This window comes from Oncorhynchus gorbuscha, linkage group LG11 (assembly GCF_021184085.1).
Source record: "Oncorhynchus gorbuscha isolate QuinsamMale2020 ecotype Even-year linkage group LG11, OgorEven_v1.0, whole genome shotgun sequence".
Lineage (NCBI taxonomy): Eukaryota > Metazoa > Chordata > Actinopteri > Salmoniformes > Salmonidae > Oncorhynchus > Oncorhynchus gorbuscha.
In genome coordinates this window covers 53,120,952-53,144,026 of record NC_060183.1, presented here as the reverse complement: position 1 = coordinate 53,144,026, position 23,075 = coordinate 53,120,952, and the positions used below count along the sequence as shown (strand labels likewise).

The window sequence follows — 23,075 nt, the reverse complement described above, 5'->3', positions numbered from 1 at the left end:
GAATTACAGTTGAAGTCGGAAGTTTACATACACCTTAGCCAACTACATTTAGACTCAGTTTTTCACAATTCCTGACATTTAATCCTAGTAAAAATTCCCTGTTTTAGGTCAGTTAGGATCGCCACTTTATTTTAAGAATGTGAAATCTCAAGAGTAAAAGTACAGAGAATGATTGATTTCAGCTTTTATTTCTTTCATCACATTCCCATTGGGTGACAAGTTTACATACACTCAATTGGTATTTGGTAGCATTGCCTTTAAATTGTTTAACTTGGGTCAAACGTTTCGGGTAGCCTCCCACAAGCTTCAAGTGAATTTTGGCCCATTCCTTTTGACAGAGCTGGTGTAACTGAGTCAGGTTTGCGGGCCTCCTTGCTTGCACACAATTTTTCAGTTCTGCACACAAATTTCTGCCCACAAGGTCAGGGCTTTGTGATGGCCATTCCAATACCTTGACTGTGTTGTCCTTAAGCCATTTTGGCACAATGATGTCAAGGGAAGAGGCACTGAGTTTGAAGGTAGGCCTTGAAATACATCCACAGGTACACCTCCAAATGACTCAAATGGTGTCAATTAGCCTATCAGAAGCATCTAAAGCAATGACATAGTTTTCTGGAATTCTCCAAGCTGGCACAGTCAACTTAGTGTATTTAATCTTCTGACCCACTGGAATTGTGATACTGTGAATTATAAGTGAAATAATCTGTCTGTAAACAATTGTTGGAAAAAATACTTGTGTCATGCACAAAGTAGATGTCCTAACCGACAAAACTAGAGTTTGTTAACAAGAAATTTGTGGAGTGGTTGAAAAACTAGTTTTAATGACTCCAACAAGTGTATGTAAACTTCCGACGTCAACTGTATATTTGTTAATTTATCTTCAAATCAAATCAAATCAAATTTTATTTGTCACATACACATGGTTAGCAGATGGTAATGCGAGTGTAGCGAAATGCTTGTGCTTCTAGTTCCGACAATGCAGTGATAACCAACAAGTAATCTAACTAACAATTCCAAAACTACTGTCTTATACACAGTGTAAGGGGATAAAGAATATGTACATAAGGATATATGAATGAGTGATGGTACAGAGCAGCATACAGTAGATGGTATCGAGTACAGTATATACATATGAGATGAGTATGTAGACAAAGTAAACAAAGTGGCATAGTTAAAGTGGCTAGTGATACATGTATTACATAAGAATGCAGTCGATGATGTAGAGTACAGTATATACGTATGCATATGAGATGAATAATGTAGGGTAAGTACATTATAGAAGGTAGCATTGTTTAAAGTGGCTAGTGATATATTTACATCATTTCCCATCAATTCCCATTATTAAAGTGGCTGGAGTTGGGTCAGTGTCACTGACAGTGCGTTGGCAGCAGCCACTCAATGTTAGTGGTGGCTGTTTAACAGTCTGATGGCCTTGAGATAGAAGCTGTTTTTCAGTCTCTCGGTCCCAGCTTTGATGCACCTGTACTGACCTCGCCTTCTGGATGATAGCGGGGTGAACAGGCAGTGGTTCGGGTGGTTGATGTCCTTGATGATCTTTATGGCCTTCCTGTAACATCGGGTGGTGTAGGTGTCCTGGAGGGCAGGTAGTTTGCCCCCGGTGATGCATTGTGCAGACCTCACTACCCTCTGGAGAGCCTTACGGTTGAGGGCGGAGCAGTTGCCGTATCTGAAACTAAACAAAAGAAAGGTAACAACATAGTTTCTTGGAGCGCACGCATTATCTGGTACATGAATGTTGAGGAGTTTGAGCCCTAGCCCTAGTTCAGTGGGAGTGTTGCTGCCCTCACTAGCCCTAGTTCAGTGGGAGTGTTGCTGCCCTCACTAGCCCTAGTTCAGTGGGAGTGTTGCTGCCCTCACTAGCCCTAGTTCAGTGGGAGTGTTGCTGCCCTCACTAGCCCTAGTTCAGTGGGAATGTTGCTGCCCTCACTAGCCCTAGTTCAGTGGGAGTGTTGCTGCCCTCACTAGCCCTAGTTCAGTGGGAGTGTTGCTGCCCTCACTAGCCCTAGTTCAGTGGGAGTGTTGCTGCCCTCACTAGCCCTAGTTCAGTGGGAGTGTTGCTGCCCTCACTAGCCCCAGTTCAGTGTGAATGTTGCTGCCCTCACTAGCCCCAGTTCAGTGGGAGTGTTGCTGCCCTCACTAGCCCTAGTTCAGTGGGAGTGTTGCTGCCCTCACTAGCCCCAGTTCAGTGTGAATGTTGCTGCCCTCACTAGCCCCAGTTCAGATTGAACGTTGCTGCCCTCACTAGCCCCAGTTCAGTGTGAACGTTGCTGCCCTCACTAGCCCCAGTTCAGTGTGAACGTTGCTGCCCTCACTAGCCACAGTTCAGTGTGAACGTTGCTGCCCTTCCTAACCCCAGTATCACCAGTGATACAAGTCATTTTTCAACATCCATCCATGTCTGAGGACGTCGGGAGAAGACGTGGAAAACAGCCACTAGCGGTAACAGTGAGAGCTGTTACCCTCAAGTAGGATTCAGTTTGCTGGTGTTGTGGATGGGGGATGGGAGATGTGCATCTGCCTCTGATTTGAAAGGTTGCAAAATCCAGTGATATAAAGTTGTTTTTATAGTTTTGTTATACTTTCCCAAACCTTAACCATTTGCAATTAATGCCTAACCTTAAGCATTTTGAGAATGTCTAAACTTACCCTTAAACACTTGACATTTGGAACAACTTAGAAATTTGACGTTTGAGAAACATGGATGAAAGTCTAATTCTGACGTGAGACCGTGAGAGCTGGTAGAAGTGGGTGTGTTGCTGCCCTCCCTAGCCCCAGTTCAGTGGGAGTTCAGGAGGTGACACTGATTAAGCAGTCTCTGTGATAAGTGGGACTTTTGTGCACAGCATTGCAAGGAGGGATGAGAGAGGAGGGGAGGGGGAAGAGGGGGGAAATGTAAAAGAGGAGAAAGAGAGAAAAGCGAGCACGTGGCCTTCACACATGCACGCACAAACGCACACACTTATTCTAGCTGCAATGTCAGTGTCAGTCATTCGCTGGTCGTCATTTTCCAGCAAGGCTCTGCACTTTGCAGTGACAGCTCATAAGTTGTACCCACACACACGCTGGCTAAGGCCTTTCCACCGGCTGAAGTTGGGCTCGAATGGATCGCACTTTAAGATGATGGATACCTCTCCTGCACAGAAAGGTTAGGGACATGGGGATAAGTTACTGAGCTGGGCTGTGCCTTCAGGGCGGGTGGGTCGTTGCAGTCAGGCTATAGCGGATACAGTAAATGTGATGGCTTGACAGCTTAGAACACATGGTCCGTTTGGTGGGAAACACGCTTAAAAGATGCAGAGAACAACCTTGCATTTTCATCAATAGTCCTCAAAAATAGTTTTCCTCCAAAAATGGGAAGTAATGCACCTCAGAATAAGTTACAAACCATAATACACAATATCCTGAGACATGTTGAGTACCCTTTTGCTATTTTAATAAAACAAAAAACACCACCAAGCCTTCAACACATATACACATGTAAAAGACCACCACCACACAGTTGGCACAACAAGCATCCCAAGACGACCAACTGCAATCAGACACTGTTCACATAGCCAGGTGGATGGGTGCATTTAACCCAGTCACGATCCTCTGTCTCTCACTTCCTTACAGTGGTCCTGGGAGAGGAAGAGAGGAAGGCAGGGGAAGCAGAAGGGGGATGCATGGGATCAGGTGACACGCTGGGCAAACCACACCCAAGGACCAGCCAGTCTCTCCTGTGTCCCTCCTCAGGTGTCCCTCTGCTCTCCTGTTTCAAACAATCCCAGATCCCCATCTGCCGGCCGGCAGGATCACTCTGGCCGTCTGGATTATTCAGAAACGGCTAAATGCTCTTTGTATCAAGCTGACTGGGACAAAACTAGCTGACGGCCCACTAAGCCACAGGAGCTCAGCTGCAAGCCCACAGCCATACCGTGGAGATGCTGTTTTAGCTCTACTGTACATTGGAGAAACCAAGGAAATGCTTATTTGAACACTGTACAGCTATGCATCGGCGACACTGACACTGAGCGCACACATCAAGGGGTTTCACTGTGCATGTCGGGGTATAACTCCACTCACTCTTCTTTATCTGTGCTTTTATAAATATTTCATCTTCGGCCTGTCCATCTTCCTCGGTTCACACACACTTGTGGGGCTGGACAGTGTGTGTGTGTGTGTGTTTGTGTGTGAAAGAGTACCTCGCCCCTGCCTGTGTAAAGGGAGCCGAGAAGGAGATAATAAGGGGGTGATTAATATTAGAAGAGCTGAGGTAACCGCAAACCTGCCAACCTGGGGGCACCACGTGTGAAGCCTGAAACCAGACCTGCAGCCATTTTAAACACAGCGAAAAACAGGAATAATATCTTTGACCTGATTTTGGTTTTATTTGTATACACTTACAATATTTGTTTTCTCATATACCTGAATGCATTAGAAATAGTTCCTCCAATTACTGGGATTAGATTACTGTATTAATACAGAGTGGCATTACTGTACCACAAGACAGGTGTTCCAGATGCTACTGCACATTAACATGAAGCATGCATAGCTTCAGCGTACAATTTACAGGTTCTGGAGGTTATAGTTTTTCAGCTAGCTCCAGTCAAAGTCCTAAAGAATTTATGACTTGAGAAAATGTCTCCAATAAGCCAGTGATGAGACACACTCACAGGTGGTTCACCTGCAGAAGGACCTATACTCACAGACTGCCCCTGTGGTTGGTATCTTCCCTGCCCCAACTCTGGAGGTCAGACCGAAACCAATCCTCCCATTTATGAGCCATATCTATCTGCAGACTGGAATGACAGACAGAGACATAGAGAAACAGAGAGAAAACAGGAGGGGAAAACATCTCCCTCCCACCTCGCAGCCTGACCTTTTAATAAGAGGCCAGTTGTTAAGCGAATTTCGGGAATCCCATAAACACAAATTGCCGTCGGTAATCTCCTGCCACGGAGTGGAGAAATATGACCACAGAGAGTGATCAATCAGATACTTAGAGCCCCGCGCTGACGTCTGAAACGAGGGAGGGGGGAGGAGGAGAGGAGGAGGTGGGAGAGGTGGTAAAATCTCAGTCAGGTGCTGGAAAGGGAGCAAGATAGTAAGGGAGGAAGGGAGAAGACGGAGGGAAAGGAGTTATACTGTAGGCAGAGTGATAAGTGTTATAAGGAGTGAAGGAGAAAGAGATGAGTAAAGCATGAAATGAGAATGAGACAGAATGAGAGAAAGAAAGGAATAGAGAAAGACCAGTCCCCATTCCTCTCAACTTCCACTCATTTGTCCCCTCATCCCTTCATCCTTCCATTCAGGATGATGTAACCACAGGGTTAGGTCACACGTTAGGCCATTTCCCCACCCTTAACCTGCTGACCTCTGACTTCATGTCCCTTAGTCATAGAGGAGTGTGGAGTTAATTTTTTTCCGGTGGCTGTAGGAGATCTGGTTTGAATGGTTTAAAGGAAGAGTGGTATCTGAGCCGCGATACTTTTGTACCTGCTGTAACTTTAATGGACCCTGATGAAAATTGATCCCATAGCATGGGCGATGGGTTTCGTTGCTATGTTCGAAAACCGATGCTTTCAATATCTAGCCAGGTCATGTTTAGGTTCATATCTCATGTGGGTTTGATTAGTTTATTATTCATGGGTGAACTTCTGAGCTTGGTTAGGGTGTAAGGAAGATTCAAAACAGCATTCACTGGGTTTATTCTATTAGAATCTAACATTATGCAGGTTTTAGAAAACTAATGACAGATTTGACAAAGCTAGAGGTTATAAGTTGTTACTTGCCACAACCATTTCATTCAGTCTTCTTTTTAGAGGCAGTCAACTATCATCAAAAACATGCATTGTTCAGATATCAAAACACTCCCCTATGTCTAACTACAGTCAAGTAACTAAGACATAAATCTGCATCCATTTAAAATGTTCACTTGAGCTGGTCAAGAGGCTTGTGGGGCTCAGTAGCCCAGGCGTAAATCACAATAAGTGACCTGATAGATTTTTCTGTGTTAATGTAGCCCGGTCTTGGCAAATAACTCAGGCTAAGGGAGCTAAAGGAACTAAAGGACCGACCTTCCGTGCACTACTGCAATGGGGCGGATCACCCAATCAACAATGTGGTTGACCCCTTGATTGACCCCTGTTGACCTCTTTGGCCAATCAGGCTAATGGTGGTGTGAAGGTCCGGGCTAGACCTCAGTGACCCTCCCTTACCACACACACACACACACACACACACACACACACACACACACACACACACACACACACACACACACACACACACACACACACACACACACACACACACACACACACACACACACACACACACACACACACACACACACACACACACACACACACACACCTCTCACCCTACCCTGTGATCTCACATCCTGGGTCTCTAACCCATCTCCACTTTAACTGCCTGGTTTGTCGCTTTGCTTCATTGAGGCAGTCTCATTAGTGCTGACCTCTCTCCCTCTATGCATGGCAGTTCAAATTAACTGCTCCTGCCGTCGATCACTGTATAATAATGCAGCCAAAGACTAGTTAAACAATATGGACTTTCACTAGTGTCTGCACTGCAAAGGAAGGAGAAGTGTCAGCTCAAAGCAAACTTCTAGGCCAAGACAGTGAGATCTGAGGGTGAATCCCAATAACCACTTGTGTATCATAAGGTGTGCCATAAAACCTTGAAATAACCATATTCCATCCAGACCATCTCATATGGATCAATAGATTTCTGCATAAATAAATTACCATAAAATGAAGGGAATTGGACGGGCTGGAGAATGGACATGTGAGGACTTGGGACTGTGGCAAGGCAGCTAGTATTACAGCACATTGATTAGACACTATAAGCTGTAATTTGAACAAACCTAACGCAATGGTAAATCTTAGTGCTGTCAGTATCATTATAGGTTCGGGGGTGTGTCAGAAATATGTTTGCTATTCAAATCAAATCAAATTTTATTTGTCACATGCTTCGTAAACAACAGGTGTGGACTAACAGTGAAGTGCTTACTTACGAGCCCGTCCCAACAATGCAGAGAGAAAGAAAATAGAGAAATAATAGAAAAGTAAAACACGTAATAATAAAAGTAGTAATGAGTAATGAGTAATGATAACTTATATATACAGGGGGTACCAGCACCAAGTCAATGTGCAGGGGTACGAGGTAATTGAGGTAGGCATGTACATATAACTAGGAATAAAGTGACAGATAGTAGAACAGTAGCGGCAGTTCGTTATTTTCACTAGCAATGTGCATGCCCCGCCCACATGAGGATCTGACTTTTACAGACATCTATTTCCTGTGTTTAAGGGGTGCAAAATCGGCAGTGGTTAGAGCGTTGGACTAGTAACCGGAAGGTTGCAAGTTCAAACCCCCGAGCTGACAAGGTACAAATCTGTCGTTATGCCCCTGAACATGCTGTTAACCCACTGTTCCTAGGCCGTCATTGAAAATAAGAATTTGTTCTTAACTGACTTGCCTAGTTAAATAAAGGTAAAAAAAATATTTAAAAAATAAAAAAAATATTATGGATATATTGACAAGATATATGTCTCTTCGCCCTAACAATGGGAGTTGTTGTCCACAAAGCGGCACGGCAGGCTGTCTAGCTCCCTCGTATCCTTTCTTTGGATTGGTGGATACATCACATTATTGTAATCCTTTTCAGAATATTCGATGAGGGTTGTTGACGTCAACCGCCTGTATTCAATGGAGGGAGATGCTACGCTACTAGCCTCATTCCATGAATATGCATAGCCATCTTGAGACAACTCCGATATATAGTGTTTTTTTCTCAAAGTTGCCGTGATGTCACGTCCTACATATATCAGTACACTCGTAACATCTTAAGCATTACGAAACTTATATTTGATCAAATAAATATGCCATAAATGTTTTTATTTGACAAATTTGACAAAAACTCCCTGCTGGTGGGCGAAACAGAGAAGAAAAGCCACCTGCTGGAGACAGATTTTCCAGAGTTAGGCCTTCCTCTTCCTCTGTTTAAATCTCGCTGGATTGATTGCTTTCATTTTACCTGCGACTCTTTCATACTCTTGCTTGTGGCTAATGTTTTTTCCGGGTTGACGTTACGACCGTGGAAATGTTTGTAATGACATGTCAAACACACCCCGGTAATGGCTGAAATGGACTCAGTCGAATACATTGTCTTTCATACAGTTGAAATGTAATACAGTTTGAAATGTTTACAAATTAGATGCGCTGACTAAAAGCAACATCCTGAAACTTAACATTCAGATTATGGTGGTATTATGTCTGACCTCGCAAACAATGTAAAGTATGTATAGATAGGAGTAATCTACTGTAGATAAACGTGTTGATTTTTTATCCAGGGGTATACTGCTATTGACACACTTGTTGAATTATGCAACAGAACATGACAACAACAGTAATTAATGAGGCAGTCTAGACAGTTCAGGTGAGTACAGGTAGGGTACACAGTGCAGGTGAGTACAGGTAGGGTAGACAGTGCGGTGAGTACAGGTAGGGTAGACAGTGCAGGTGAGTAGAGGTAGGGTAGACAGTGCAGGTGAGTACAGGTAGGGTACACAGTGCAGGTGAGTACAGGTAGGGTAGACAGTGCGGTGAGTACAGGTAGGGTAGACAGTGCAGGTGAGTACAGGTAGGGTAGACAGTGCAGGTGAGTACAGGTAGGGTAGACAGTGCAGGTGAGTACAGGTCGGGGAGACAGTGCAGGTGAGTACAGGTCGGGTAGACAGTGCAGGCGAGTACAGGTAGGGTAGACAGTGCAGGTGAGTACAGGTAGGGTAGACAGTGCAGGTGAGTACAGGTAGGGTAGACAGTGCAGGTGAGTACAGGTAGGGGAGACAGTGTAGGTGAGTACAGGTCGGGGAGACAGTGCAGGTGAGTACAGGTCGGGTAGACAGTGCAGGTGAGTACAGGTAGGGTAGACAGTGCAGGTGAGTACAGGTCGGGGAGACAGTGCAGGTGAGTACAGGTCGGGTAGACAGTGCAGGCGAGTACAGGTAGGGTAGACAGTGCAGGTGAGTACAGGTAGGGTAGAAGTGCAGGTGAGTACAGGTAGGGTAGACAGTGCAGGCGAGTACAGGTCGGGGAGACAGTGCAGGCGAGTACAGGTCGGGTAGACAGTGCAGGCGAGTACAGGTAGGGTAGACAGTGCAGGTGAGTACAGGTAGGGTAGAAGTGCAGGTGAGTACAGGTTGGGTAGAAGTGCAGGTGAGTACAGGTTGGGTAGAAGTGCAGGTGAGTACAGGTAGGGTAGAAGTGCAGGTGAGTACAGGTAGGGTAGACAGTGCAGGTGAGTACAGGTAGGGTAGAAGTGCAGGTGAGTTCAGGTAGGGTAGACAGTGCAGGTGAGTACAGGTAGGGTACACAGTGCAGGTGAGTACAGGTAGGGTACACAGTGCAGGTGAGTACAGGTAGGGTACACTGTGCAGGTGAGTACAGGTAGGGTACACAGTGCAGGTGAGTACAGGTAGGGTAGACAGTGCAGGTGAGTGCAGGTAGGGTAGAAGTGCAGGTGAGTACAGGTAGGGTAGACAGTACAGATGAGTGCAGGTAGGGTAGACAGTGCAGGTGAGTACAGGTAGGGTAGACAGTGCAGGTGAGTGCAGGTAGGGTAGACAGTGCAAGTGAGTGCAGGTAGGGTAGAAGTGCAGGTGAGTACAGGTAGGGTAGACAGTGCAGGTGAGTACAGGTAGGTTAGACAGTGCAGGTGAGTACGGGTAGGGTAGACAGTGCAGGTGAGTACGGGTAGGGTAGACAATGCAGGTGATTACAGGTAGGGTAGAAGTGCAGGTGAGTACAGGTAGGGTAGACAGTGCAGGTGAGTGCAGGTAGGGTAGACAGTGCAAGTGAGTGCAGGTAGGGTAGACAGTGCAAGTGAGTGCAGGTAGGGTAGAAGTGCAGGTGAGTACAGGTAGGGTAGACAGTGCAGGTGAGTACAGGTAGGTTAGACAGTGCAGGTGAGTACAGGTAGGGTAGACAGTGCAGGTGAGTACAGGTAGGGTAGACAATGCAGGTGAGTACAGGTAGGGCAGAAGTGCAGGTGAGTACAGGTAGGGTAGACAGAGCTGGTGAGTACAGGTAGGGTAGAAGTGCAGGTGAGTACAGGTAGGGTAGAAGTGCAGGTGAGTACAGGTAGGGTAGACAGAGCTGGTGAGTACGGGTAGGGTAGAAGTGCAGGTGAGTACAGGTAGGGTAGAAGTGCAGGTGAGTACAGGTAGGGTAGACAGTGCAGGTGAGTACAGGTAGGGTAGACAGTGCAGGTGAGTACAGGTAGGGTAGACAGTGCAGGTGAGTACAGGTAGGTTAGACAGTGCAGGTGAGTACAGGTAGAGTAGACAGTGCAGGTGAGTGCAGATAGGGTAGAAGTGCAGGTGAGTGCAGGTAGGGTAGACAGACCAAGTTTTTGGTGGTTGCAGCCCTGTTCCACCCCCTTATGCTAATTTATTGATTTAAATTTTAAAGATACTCTTTGAAGAGGTAGGGTTTCAGGTGCTTTCGGAAGACAGGCAGGGACTCTGCTGTCCTAGCTTCAGGGGGAAGCTGGTTCCACCATTGAAGTGCCAGGACAAAGAAGAGCTTGGACTGGGATGAGTGGGAGCTGCCCTCCCGTAGGGGTGGGAGGGACAAAAGACAAGAAGTGACAAAGCGGAGTGCCCGGGTTGAGGTGTAGGGTTTGAGCATAAGCCAGAAGGTGGGCGGGCATAATGAAAAATCACCATGGTCTTGTAGTGGATGCAAGCTTCGACCCGAAGCCAGTGGAGTGTGCAGAGGAGCGAGGTGACATGGCAGAACTTGGTAAGGTTGAAACCAGGCAGGCTGCAGTATTCTAGATAAGTTGCAGGGGTTTGATGACACAAGCGGGTTGCAGCGAGTTGCAGTAGTCCAGATGGGAGACAACAAGTGCCTGGATTAAGGTCAGCACCTGCAGGAGCTAGTCATTGCTTTGTTGTTTTCAGAGAATGACAGCGTGTTGTCCAGGGTCACCCCAAGATTAATTTGCACTCTGGGAGGGCAACACTGTGGAGTTGTCAGCCGTGATGGAGACGTCTTTGAGCGGGCAGGCCTTTCCCAGGAGGAAGAGCAGCTCTGTCTTGTCGAAGGTGAGCTTGAGGTAGTGGGCCGACATCCAAGTCAGGCACGCAGAGATGTGTGTCACCATCTGGGTGTCAGAAGGGGGAAAGAGAAAAGTAGTTGAGTGTCATCCGCATACCAAGGAGAGACCATGTGAGGATATGACGGAGTCGAGTGACTTGGTGTATAGAGAGAAGAGGAGAGAGCCTAGAGCTGAGCACTGGGGGACACCAGTAGTGAAGGTACGTGGTGCAGACACAGATCCTTGTCACCTGGTAGGAGCAGCATGTGGAATTATAAACAAGTTGTAGGTGTGTTGAGACTTAGCCCCTCACTGGCCGATCAGAACATTGCTAAATATGTGGTTGCTTCAAGTTGTGTATTTATGGTCTTTTATGCATACCGTTGTCATCAACTCCATTTTGATTGCTAGTCCGTTATAGCCTAGTTCTAAACAACAACTTGATTTAAATAGGCTATATCTAAATACAGTTACAGACAGACACCATAATTGCTCCCAGTGGGCGTATAATACAAGTAGGGCAACATACAGTTGAAGTCAGAAGTTTACATACACTTAGGTTGGACTCATTAAAACTTGTTTTTCAACCACTCCACAATTCTTGTTAACAAACTATAGTTTTGGCAAGTCGGTTAGGACATCTACTTTATGCATGACACAAGTAATTTTTCCAACAATTGTTTACAGACAGATTATTTCACTTACAACTCACTGTATCACAATTCCAGTGGGTCAGAAGTTTACATACACTAAGTTGACTGTGCCATTAAACAGTATGAAAATTCCAGAAAATGATGTCATGGCTTTAAAAGCTTCTGATAGGCTAATTGACATCATTTGAGTCAATTGGAGGTGTACCTGTGGATGTTTTTCAAGGCCTACTTTCAAACTCAGTGCCTCTTGGCTTGAGATCATGGGAAAATCAAAAGAAATCAGCCAAAAAATTGTAGACCTCCACAAGTCTGGTTCATCCTTGGGAACAATTTCCAAACGCCTGAAGGTACCACGTTCATCTGTACAAACAATAGTACACATGCATAAACACCATGGGACTTCGCATACATCATACCGCTCAGGAAGGAGACGCATTCCGACTCCAAAAGATGATCATACTTTGGTGCGAAAAGTACAAATCAATCCCAGAACAACAGCAAAGGACCTTGTGAAGATGCTGGAGGAAACAGGTACAAAAGTATCTATATCCACAGTAAAACGAGTCCTACATTGACATACCCTGAAAAGCCGCGCAGCAAGGAAGAAGCCACTGCTCCAAAACCGCCATAAAAAAGACAGACTACGGTTTGCAACTGCACATGGGGACAAAGATCGTACTTTTGGAGAAATGTCCTCTGGTCTGATGAAACAAAAATAGAATTGTTTGGCCGTAATGACCATCGTTATGTTTGGAGGAAAAATGGGGAAGAAAATGCCAAAGAACACCATCCCAACCGTGAAGCACTGGGATGGCAGCATCATGCTTTCGGGGTGCTTTGCTGCAGGGGGGACTGGTGCACTTCACAAAATTGATGGCATCATGGCAGGAAAATTACGTGAATATATTGAAGCAACATCTCAAGACATCAGTCAGGAAGTTAAAGCTTGGTCACAAATGGGTCTTCCAAATGGACAATGATCCCAAGCATGCTTCCACAGTTGTGCCAAAATGGCTTAAGGACAACGAGGTCAAAGTATTGGAGTGGCCATCACAAAGCCCTGACCATAGAACATTTGTGGGCAGAACTGAAAAAGTGTGTGCGCGCAAGGAGACCTACAAACCTGACTCAGTTACACCAGCTCTGTCAGGAGGAATGGGCCAAAATTCACACAACCTATTGTGGGAAGCTTGTGGAAGGCTACCCGAAATGTTAGACCCAAGTTAAAAAATGTAAAGGTATGGCTACCAAATACTGATTGAGTGTATGTAAACTTCTGATCCACTGGGAATGTGATGAAAGAAATAAAAGCTGAAATAAATTGTTCTCCCTACTATCATTCTGACATTTCACATTCTTAAAATAAAGTGGTGATCCTAACTGACCCAAGACAGGGAATTTTTACTTGGATGAAATGTCAGGAATTGTGAAAAACTGAGTTTAAATGTATTTGGCTAAGGTGTATATAAACTTCCGACTTCAACTGTAGACTATGGAGGGTTTTACGTACGTCCAAACTTCTCACAGGAACTGGATAAAGATCCAATATAAAGAAAAGGGGGGAATGTTCACTCACCATGATACTGCTTGCAAATATAATGTTTCACAAACATCACGGAACCGTCTTACAGATCATATTTTCCCTTCTCCAGAAATAACAGACAAAATGTAATTACATTCGAGCCATGTACGTTCTTACCATAAACCCATGGATGGTGAATCTTTGTAATACGTTGGCTTTTTTAATCAAATTAAATGAAAAACAGTTACTGTTTTTTAAACTAACAACAATATTTCTAAGTAGAATCATAAATCACCTCTCGTTCCATGGCCTAAATGTCTTTAAACATAACATTCGCACATCTATACAAAATACTAGGCTCCTGTCAATTGTATTGTTGCCTGTATGCAAGGCAGATTCTCATAATAATCTGATGTTGATACGGCATTATAAGGAGGACTGTAGTTTATATTTATATTTTATTATAGTTTGGATGAGCAGGTCTTTGGTAATCAGATGAAGGGCACTGTTTGAAAATGGGGATGGATAGCTTGCTTGAACAAGCAAAATGCAGGTATGTGAATTGTGAATAATGAAAACGCACGAGGGCAAAAACCTCCATGGGCACTGTGTGCCATGGATGGTTAGGCTGCGCTTCCGCTCTGAAAATCCATGTCATTTTGAGAGTCTTAAAATATCCTATTAGTGCTGCATGAAATTGTCCTTAAAAGCAAGTGCAAAATGGACAGACCTCAAATAGAGCCACCCCTCCCACCTCAGCGCATGTGAGATGATTTTGACAGGTAAATTGCAGAATCTGGCATTAGGGCTGGGAAAATGCCAGTGTGACAGTTTTTACATGACAAAGTTGCAAACTAACGTGCGTTGGACATTTGTGCCTCTATAGCGGCAGCCGAACATAGAGCCCTATATGGAAACTGTGCAGTTTCATGATCGGCACAGATACAGAGCATTGTCTAAAAAACTAACAACACAATGCAAAAACAATCATATCTGCAGTGCAGGTTTGGTTGGATTCCATCCCTTTATATGAGGAAAACAAGGACCCACAGGACCAGCATGAAGTTGACACCAGGACTTGAAAAGCATCCACTCCACAGGTCATCTCCTGCCTGCGGGATGTGGAGGGAGCATTAGTTGGAGAGTGGTGGAATAAGGCTGGTAGGGTGTACTGTAAATCCCAGTGATTTGGGTTAGGGGAGGTGGTGGTGGAGGAGGAGCTGTGTGGCTGCAGGCTGGAGGCTTGGGAGGAGGATTAGCCACTGTAAGCTGCACACTAAGTTTACTGATCTGTCTTCTCTCCCTGAGCCCTCCAGCCTGGCAGGCGACGTGTCAGAGGGACTTAAGCTGTCCAGTGTGGGACAGCTGCGCAGGTTATGTGTGTGTGTGTGTGTGTGTGTGTGTGTGTGTGTGTGTGTGTGTGTGTGTGTGTGTGTGTGTGTGTGTGTGTGTGTGTGTGTGTGTGTGTGTGTGTGTGTGTGTGTGTGTGTGTGTGTGTGTGTGTGTGTGTGTGTGTGTGTGTGTGTGTGTGTGTGTGTGTGTGTGTGTGCGTGAGTGTGTGTGCGTGCGTGAATGCGTGTTCCCACATGTATGTGAATATGCGTGTGTGGTGCATCAGCCCCACTGCAGACACTCACACACAACTGCAACGCACCACCCACCCACAGCCTCCTCACCACTCTCTCACGAATGTCTCTTCCCTCGTCCCCCCCATCCTTCTTCCCTGACATCCACCTAATGGTCCCAGAGCTGGCTTTACTCATCATCACACGCACCAAGACAAAAAACCTTTCTCTCTCTCCACCAACTGTGTTTCTGTGTTGCTGCATGCCAAGAGGGCCTTCTCCGGCTATACAGACTATGTCAACAGGAATAAATTGCACATCTTTTCCAAACAGAGCAATTTCTCTGCCATCTGCCCCGCGGCGTAAATCAGGTCTTGTGGATGCAAACCTACTCCTTCGGATGCAAACCTACAACGGCAGCCAAAAGTCTAATCCCCATGTCCCCCCTGGCTTCTAAATCATCCTGAGATATGAATGGCTCTGTATATTATCTAGAAAATATGAATATATGCTAAATGCTACACTAGCGCCTGCGGTGTGGTCTCAGTATAAACCAGCAGTTTCTAATTAATCAGTTGTGGATATTGTGTTCTTAGCAAATGGTCCTACTTCAAATGGTGTATTTTGTATGTAAATTGGATTGTGTTTTGAGAGTGGGGGCTAGTGATTATGTCCAGACTATTATTGTGGGACTGGATTAAGCAAACAAAAAGTCTGGATGTGGTACACATTGATCATCTTTTGAACTAATATTTTTAAGGAAAATATGTTTTAAATGTTCTCTGTTACCTACTAATGTAGGTGAATACAGGGTACCATACCAGGTGAAATTAAGGTAAAACAGTTTTTTAAATAACTAACAATGACATTCTGAAGGTACACCTCAATAACAATCTATAGACTGTACAGAGATCTTTCTCTTAATAAACAAAGACTCTCCATCATAGCTTATAAATATGTTTTGTGTATTTTGTTTTTCTTCAGATTCAATATAGTAAAACTATGATTATTTAAGAGCCCAAATAAAGATTTATGAATAAAAAAATGTAGCATGCAGGGGCAGTCATTTACAGTGTCACTTTCATGCCACTTTCATTACTATTTTCATACAAAAACCAAACCTGCAAAATACAATACATTGCACCCCCATTTTAAATATGCATAAATATATTTATTTATTATTGCATTAAAATACTGAAAGTATTATAACAAATATTGACATGTCAAGCTCAACAGGGTCAAATGTCAAAGATATCCAGCTGCTCCCCACCCCTATCTACACACACACACACACACACACACACACACACACACACACACACACACACACACTTTGACCATGTGAACTGCCAAGCAGGTTGTTGAATGAATACAGAAATAGATCCAGGCTGTAATTCCTGACCATATAGACATCCCCAATATAATTGACATCCTAGGAAATCCAGGATATCTTGGGCTCGAACCCTCCCCCCTTCCTGTCACATCATAGCCCCAACATCCACACAGACACACCCCTGCTCCCCCCAGGCCCTCTCCGTGCTAATCCAGCCGCCATACAGATGTTACCACATCAGCTTCTAATCCAGCCAAGCCCCCTTATGCCAGGGATTAACACCAGGCCCAATCTGGTTGATCCAAGGGGACAGAAATGGAGAGAGGAGTCAAAGAGGAGAGGAGGTGAGGGGTTGTGTCTCTGCACCCGTTCGCCCCAAACCAAGGCTGTTCATGTCCAAAAAAACAAAGAAAATATAGATTTTCTTTTAAAATCTTGACATCTATCTTGTTTTCTACTCAAATCAAAGTGGTTAGACAAATAAAGCAAGTAGGCCTACAATCTATTATTTCTCATTAATCAATTACACAGGATATTTGCAGGAAAAAGGACTTTGCAATTAATTCAATCATTAATAATGTAAACACATATGACTTATTGCATAACTTTTTTGGTGCTTATAACACTGTTCTTAACATTGCCAAAATTTGAATTTGATCACACATGAAAACAATTTCACATAGTGTACATTTTTCATTTAAGCTACACAGCTCCATTATATGCTAAAAAAAACATACAGCATTTAAAAAGATTGGCTGATATAATAGCAATGAATAACATCTGGAGATGAGAACAGAGAGTCTTATTTCCAGTAGTGCCATGCAGGTTTTAATGATAACAGATGGTGTGGTGAGTGCGTGAGTGATTGAGTGAGTGAGTGAGAGCGTAATAATTGGTGAGGGACAGGCATGCTGGATTTAGGACTCAGTGCTCTATAATATCAAGATATTACTGATTGTGTCCCCCAAAAATCCAATATGTCATGGGTAGGCAGAGCTACACACGGAAGAGCAATTCAAATTCCTGCAAAAAAAAAGATCAGTGTGTTTTTAACCTATTTCCAGCTCCTAATTCCATGGACAACCACCAGCCAAGATTGTGGGATAGTAAGAGGAAAGGTGGAAACATTAAATCTTTCAAATGGAAGTTATGTTTTTTTTGTTAAAAAATTGTAAATTAATTTGTTTTTTGCCCAAACTAATTGTTCCCAGACACACACACACACACACACATCACTCTGCAAAGCCCTCACTATGGATTTATTAACTACAAAACGGTTAGACGTGTTTTTTTTATTTTGGTGCCACTCTGCACACACAAGCTTGTTAGCTAGCTAGCTCAAAGGACATTCAAAGATCCTTCATAGAAGCCGTTCCCCCTAGGTATAATTCTGTGGACCTAATTCAGATAATGCATGTCATAACAAGATGCACAGTGCTTCAAGCTTCCTCTCCAACCTTCTTTTGCTCTCTCCCCAAATACAACATTTCAGTCACATCTTGCGCCATAGGCTATACTTGTCTGTCCATCACGCATGTGAACAACTATATTGAACAAAAATATAAAAGCAACATCTAATGTGTTGGTTCAATGTTTCATGAGCTGAAATAAAAGATCCCAGAAATGTTCCATACGCACAAAAAGCTTATTTCTCAAAAATGTTAGTTTACAACCATGTTAGTGAGAATTTATCCTTTGCCAAGATAATCCTTCAACCTGACAGGAGTAGCATGTCAAGAAGCTGATTTACACAGCATGATCATTACACAGGTGCACTTTGAGCTGGATACAAAAGGCCACTCTAAAATGTGCAGTTTTGTCACACAACACAATGCCACAAATGTCAGTCAAGTGCAGTCGGCATGCAATTGGCATGCTGACTGCAGGAATGTCCACCAGAGCTATTGCCAGAGAATTGAATGTTCATATTTCTACCATAAGCCGCCTCAATTCTCGTTTTAGAGAATTTGTTAGTAAGTCCAACCGGCCTCACAACCGCAGACCACGTGTAACCAAGTCAACCAAGGACCTCCACATCTGGCGTCTTCACCTGCGGGATCAACTGAGACCAGCCACCCGGACAGCTGGTGAAACTGTGGGTTTGTACTACCAAAGAATCTTTGCACAAACTGTCAGAAACCATCACAGGGAAGCTCATCTGCGTGCTCGATTTCCTCACCATTGACCTGACTGCAGTTTCTCGTCATAACCAACTTCAGTGGGCAAATGCTCACCTTCAATGGCCACTGGCATGCTGGAGAAGTGTGCTCTTCACGGATGAATCCCAGTTTCAACTGTACCGGGCAGATGGCAGACAGCATGTAGGGCGTCATGTGGGCAAGAGATTTGCTGATGTCAACATTGTGAACAGAGCGCCCCATAGTGGCAGTGGGATTATGGTATGGGCAGGCATAAACTACGGATAACAAACACAATTGCATTTTATCGATGGCAATTTGAATGCACAATGATACAATGTCATGCCATTCATCCACCGCCATCACCTCATGTTTCATCATGATAATGCATGGCCCCATTTCGCAAGGGTCTGTACACAATTCCTGGAAGCTGAAAATGTCCCAGTTCTTCCACGGCCTACATACTCACCAGACGTCACCCATTGAGCATGTTTGGGATGCTCTGGATCGACATATACAATAGCATGTTCCAGTTCCCTCCAATATCCTGCAACTTCACACAGCCATGGAAGAGGAGTGGGACATCATTCCACAGGCCACAATCAACACCCCGATCAACTCTATGCAAATTAGATGTGTCGTGCTGCATGAGGCAAATGGTGGTCACACCAGATACTGACTGGTTATCTGATCCACGCCCCTACATTTTTTAAAAATGTATCTGTGACCAACAGATACATATTTTTATTCCCAGTCATGTGAAATCCATAGATTAGGGCCTAAATAATTTATTTCTTTAAATTGACTGATTTGCTTATATGAACTATAACTCAGTAAAATGTTATAAATTGTTTGTATTTTTGTGTAGTGTAGCTTGCTCTACCCACACTGATTGGTGAAGTCATTGAATGAGCTAAATGGAAAAACGGCTGATTTCACAGGTTCAAAAACGAACAGAAAGGAACAATATAAAACCAGTACTTTATTTTTTAGTTCGAACTGGTCAGAACTTTATTTTCTAAACAAATAGTGGTTCTGTTTAGAAAAAAATATTTCAGTTCCAACCCCTGACACACACACACTCTCTTCACATCTTTACACTATAACAAACTAACAAAGCAAACTCAACACAAAATTCAAAACAATTTGACAAAAACTGAAAACCCAAATATAAATTCCACTTAAGACCACACCCAGGTTTCTAAGTAGACAGCCAATACACCTATACACAGAACAGTAGATGGCCTCATGGTTCTTTAGAGGGAGATGCATTGAACTTGCTCATAGCACCACATCCCCAAACACACGTTTAATTAAACTTCCTCTAATTAAAGTCTCTCTTCTTATTAGGCCATCCTAATTGATTTAATTTGTCTTTCCTCAACTATTGGCTTTGACCTCTACTTAGTTAATTAATTAATTGATTTACCCCAAGTGTATTTGGGCTTTCTAAGAGGATTCTGACATCTTAACCCTTTAATCTTATGCATGTGGTCACTCGGGGGCTGGACAGAGATGTATTGGGAAATTCCGCTGGGATTTTGCTGCAGATTTAGGCCAACAGTGCTCAACGTACAAGGCCATATTCACAGGCCTGGCCTTTCACACAACTGCAAACTTCGCGTCAGGAAAAGTAAAGATATCAGCAATATAAATATAAACGTATTTGTATGGGATTCGGGGTTGAAATCGGAGTGTTGTGAACAGTGTTGTGAATGTGAACAACTTAAATCCCAAAGAAAAACGCATACACTATTTGTAGCCCTATAACTTTGGAAAGAGGCAGTAGCCAGCAGAGAACAGGGAACAAAATGTGACGCTCTAATATTTCCATAATTAATGTCTAGGACCAGAATACCTCCTTTATGAGGGGCTTGGGAAACCCAAATCACCAACACTGGTTTATGGGAGTCGTTTTTCTTGATAACAGTGTGGGCACTGGACTTCCACAGCTAAATGCATTTATTAAGAAGATGCTGTAGAAGGAGAGGACATCAACTCTTGGCACCATTTTAGTACTGTTTGCCTTAAAGAGGTAGAAACTCTAATGGTTGCTGAATCTGATCAATAATCAAAGGAGTTGTTGTTACTAATGTATAAACTGGACAATGTTCAAATTTGCCCTCTAACATGAACGAAGGCAGTTTGCTGCCATGACCTTAGAAGAACTCTTTACCATTGACCCAAGTATGTGTGGGTGCATTCGTTTGTACGTGAATGAGTGTGTGTGCGTGAGTTAGTGTGTGATAGCAATGTTTTAATTGTAGGCTAATTAAACAAGTTATGTTATTCCAAAAACAGACCAGAAAGCAAAATGTGAAATATGCTACACATAGAAGCAGTGAGTTATAATGTCCATTCGTGTCAAAATAAGAAAGTGGAGCTCACCATAAGTCTCTCACTGCAAATCAACGTCACATTCTACTCACTGAAAGAGATCAGTGGACAGAAAACCTGGACAAATAGCTCTCTCTGGTGGTGAAAGTACACACAGACAGGGTGTTATTTCTCCTTTTCCAGGTGTGTGCTCCTCCTGTGGGGAAAAGAGCAGAAAATCAACATACTGCACAATACACAACCTACGATGTAGATGTATCACACAAGGCCTTAGAATGAACATGTTAAAGGCATTCAGGCAGGCTAAACTGGTATACTGTAGGCACAGCTACAGGGCAATGTCAGACTAAGCAAATGCAGCAGGCCTACAGGCTCTGAGGTTTGTAGGTGGTGTGTGGGGGTGAACTATTCCATTCCTCGACCTATACTCTCCACATAAGATTATCTTCATAGCCTGTGTAAATGCCAACATGTGACCACAACACTTGCTAAATGATCTGTATGAACCTAGTTGGCCATGGCTTTTCGATGACCCAATGTTGCTTACATATAGTTTCAGTAGGAGAGCAGCCACATTGATTTTACAGCATGCCTTTGTCGCTCTCTAAGGCCTAAATCTGGGGTGTATTAGTTTAGATCAAAACCATAGCAAATAGTTGCAAACATTTGCAAAACGTTGCAACAAGTATTTTTTTCTGCGCAGCTGCTACTCTGTCCTTGGAGACGGAATGGTATCTTTTTGGGTATCTGTACTTTAGTTTACTATTTATATTTTTGGCAATTTTTAATTTTACTCCACTACATTCCTAAATAAAATAATGTACTTTTTACTCCATACATTTTCTCTGACACACAAAAGTACTCCTTACATTACATTTCCTTTCAAATAATCCCTACATTTAGCAGGACAGGAAAATGGTCCAATTCACACACTTATCAAGAGAACATCCCTCCCCTGTTCATCCATACTGCCTCTGATGTGGCGGACTACCTAAACACAAATGCTTAGTTTGTAAATGATTGTGTTGGAGTGTGCCCCTGGCTATCCGTAAAAAAGGTTTTTGTCTGATTTATTTAATGCAAGAAACGTGAAATCATTTATACTTTTACTTTTGATACTTAAGCATATTTGAAACCAAATACTTTTACACTTTTACTCAAGTAGAATTTTACTGTGTGACTTTCACTTTTACTTCAGTCATTTTCTATTAAAAGGTACCTTTATTTTTATTCAAGTATAACAATGAGGTACTTTTTCCAACACTGCTTTGGTAACTTCCAGGTATCGACTGGGATACTTAAGCAACTATCTGGCATGGACACAGATTCATTGTGGCAGAAGAAGACGAGAGGTGGAGAGGAAGATGGCGGAAAACACATGTTCTGTTTGAAACTGATGGTGGTCGGGTTAAGATGAGAGTACAGAGAGTGAGAATGAGCCAGCTGCAGTCATGAAAAATAAAGGAAACAAAATCAGTAAAGTTGTGATGAAAATAAGAAATCCCTAGATTAGATTATAGTCGGAGTAAGGGTTTTGGATCAATGTTACCCGGGAGTTCCGTTTGAAGTCACGAGGAGAGAGATGGCGTCAGTGAGAGTCACAAGAGCTGGTCGTATTTAGATCTTTTGATATGTCTGCGGAACAGAAGAAGCGTGCTTTTTATTTATTTTATTTAACTAGGCAAGTCAGTTAAGAATACATTCTTATTTACAATGATGGCCTACCCCAGCCAAACCCTAACACGGACGACGCTGGGCCAATTGTGCGCCGCCCTATGTGGGACTCCCAATCACAGGCGGTTGTGATACAGCCTGGAATCAAACCAGGGTCTATAATGACGCCTCAAGCACTGAGATGCAGTGCCTTAGACAACTGCGCCACTCGGGAGCCCAATAATATTTGATGTAATGTTGTGTATGGATTTCCGAAGCAGGCTGCATGTCAAGGGGGTTATTTCTGGGGTTGCGCATGATGTGGATGCAGATTATATACCTGAGGAAGTAGGTGAAGTGATTGGTGCAAGTCAACTGACCTGTATGGTGGATTGAGTAAGGAAATCCACTTCATCCATATTGTTGTTTTTTGATGAGTCTCTCCTTTCTCATGTAAAGCTAGGCTTTATGAGACACTGTACCTTGTAAGAGCTTTTGTGCACAAGCCCCTATTGTATGCCAGCTGAAGTTATATGCTGCAAATGTGGTGGCGAACATGCACTTGAGCACCTTGATTGCTCTGTTAGGACGAAGGCCGAGGTAGCAAAAATAAGGGCTGTCCAGCGTGCCTCCTACCTGGAGGCGGTGAGAAGAGTGGAAGGAGCGAGTGGCGTTGAAGACGCCATGGTAAACAAGACTGCACCAGGGAATGTTGCTTGGCAATCAAGGGAACCTGATATGTTACA

The 23,075-nt window shown here is 43.7% G+C and overlaps 1 protein-coding gene and 1 long non-coding RNA gene across 2 annotated transcripts in view; one reads left to right on the top strand and one right to left on the bottom strand.

Annotated features, from left to right (window-relative positions):
• The window catches only part of LOC124048935 (transmembrane protein 250), a 38,676-nt gene that overhangs the window by 9,899 nt on the left and 5,702 nt on the right, over positions 1 to 23,075 (top strand). The gene's annotated exons all lie outside the window — the stretch shown is intronic.
• On the bottom strand, positions 1,639 to 22,400 carry LOC124048937. The gene is made up of 3 exons (XR_006841327.1): positions 22,226 to 22,400; positions 20,728 to 20,872; positions 1,639 to 1,693 (listed from the first exon to the last, which is right to left on the bottom strand). It is a non-coding gene; the product is annotated as an uncharacterized LOC124048937 (long non-coding RNA).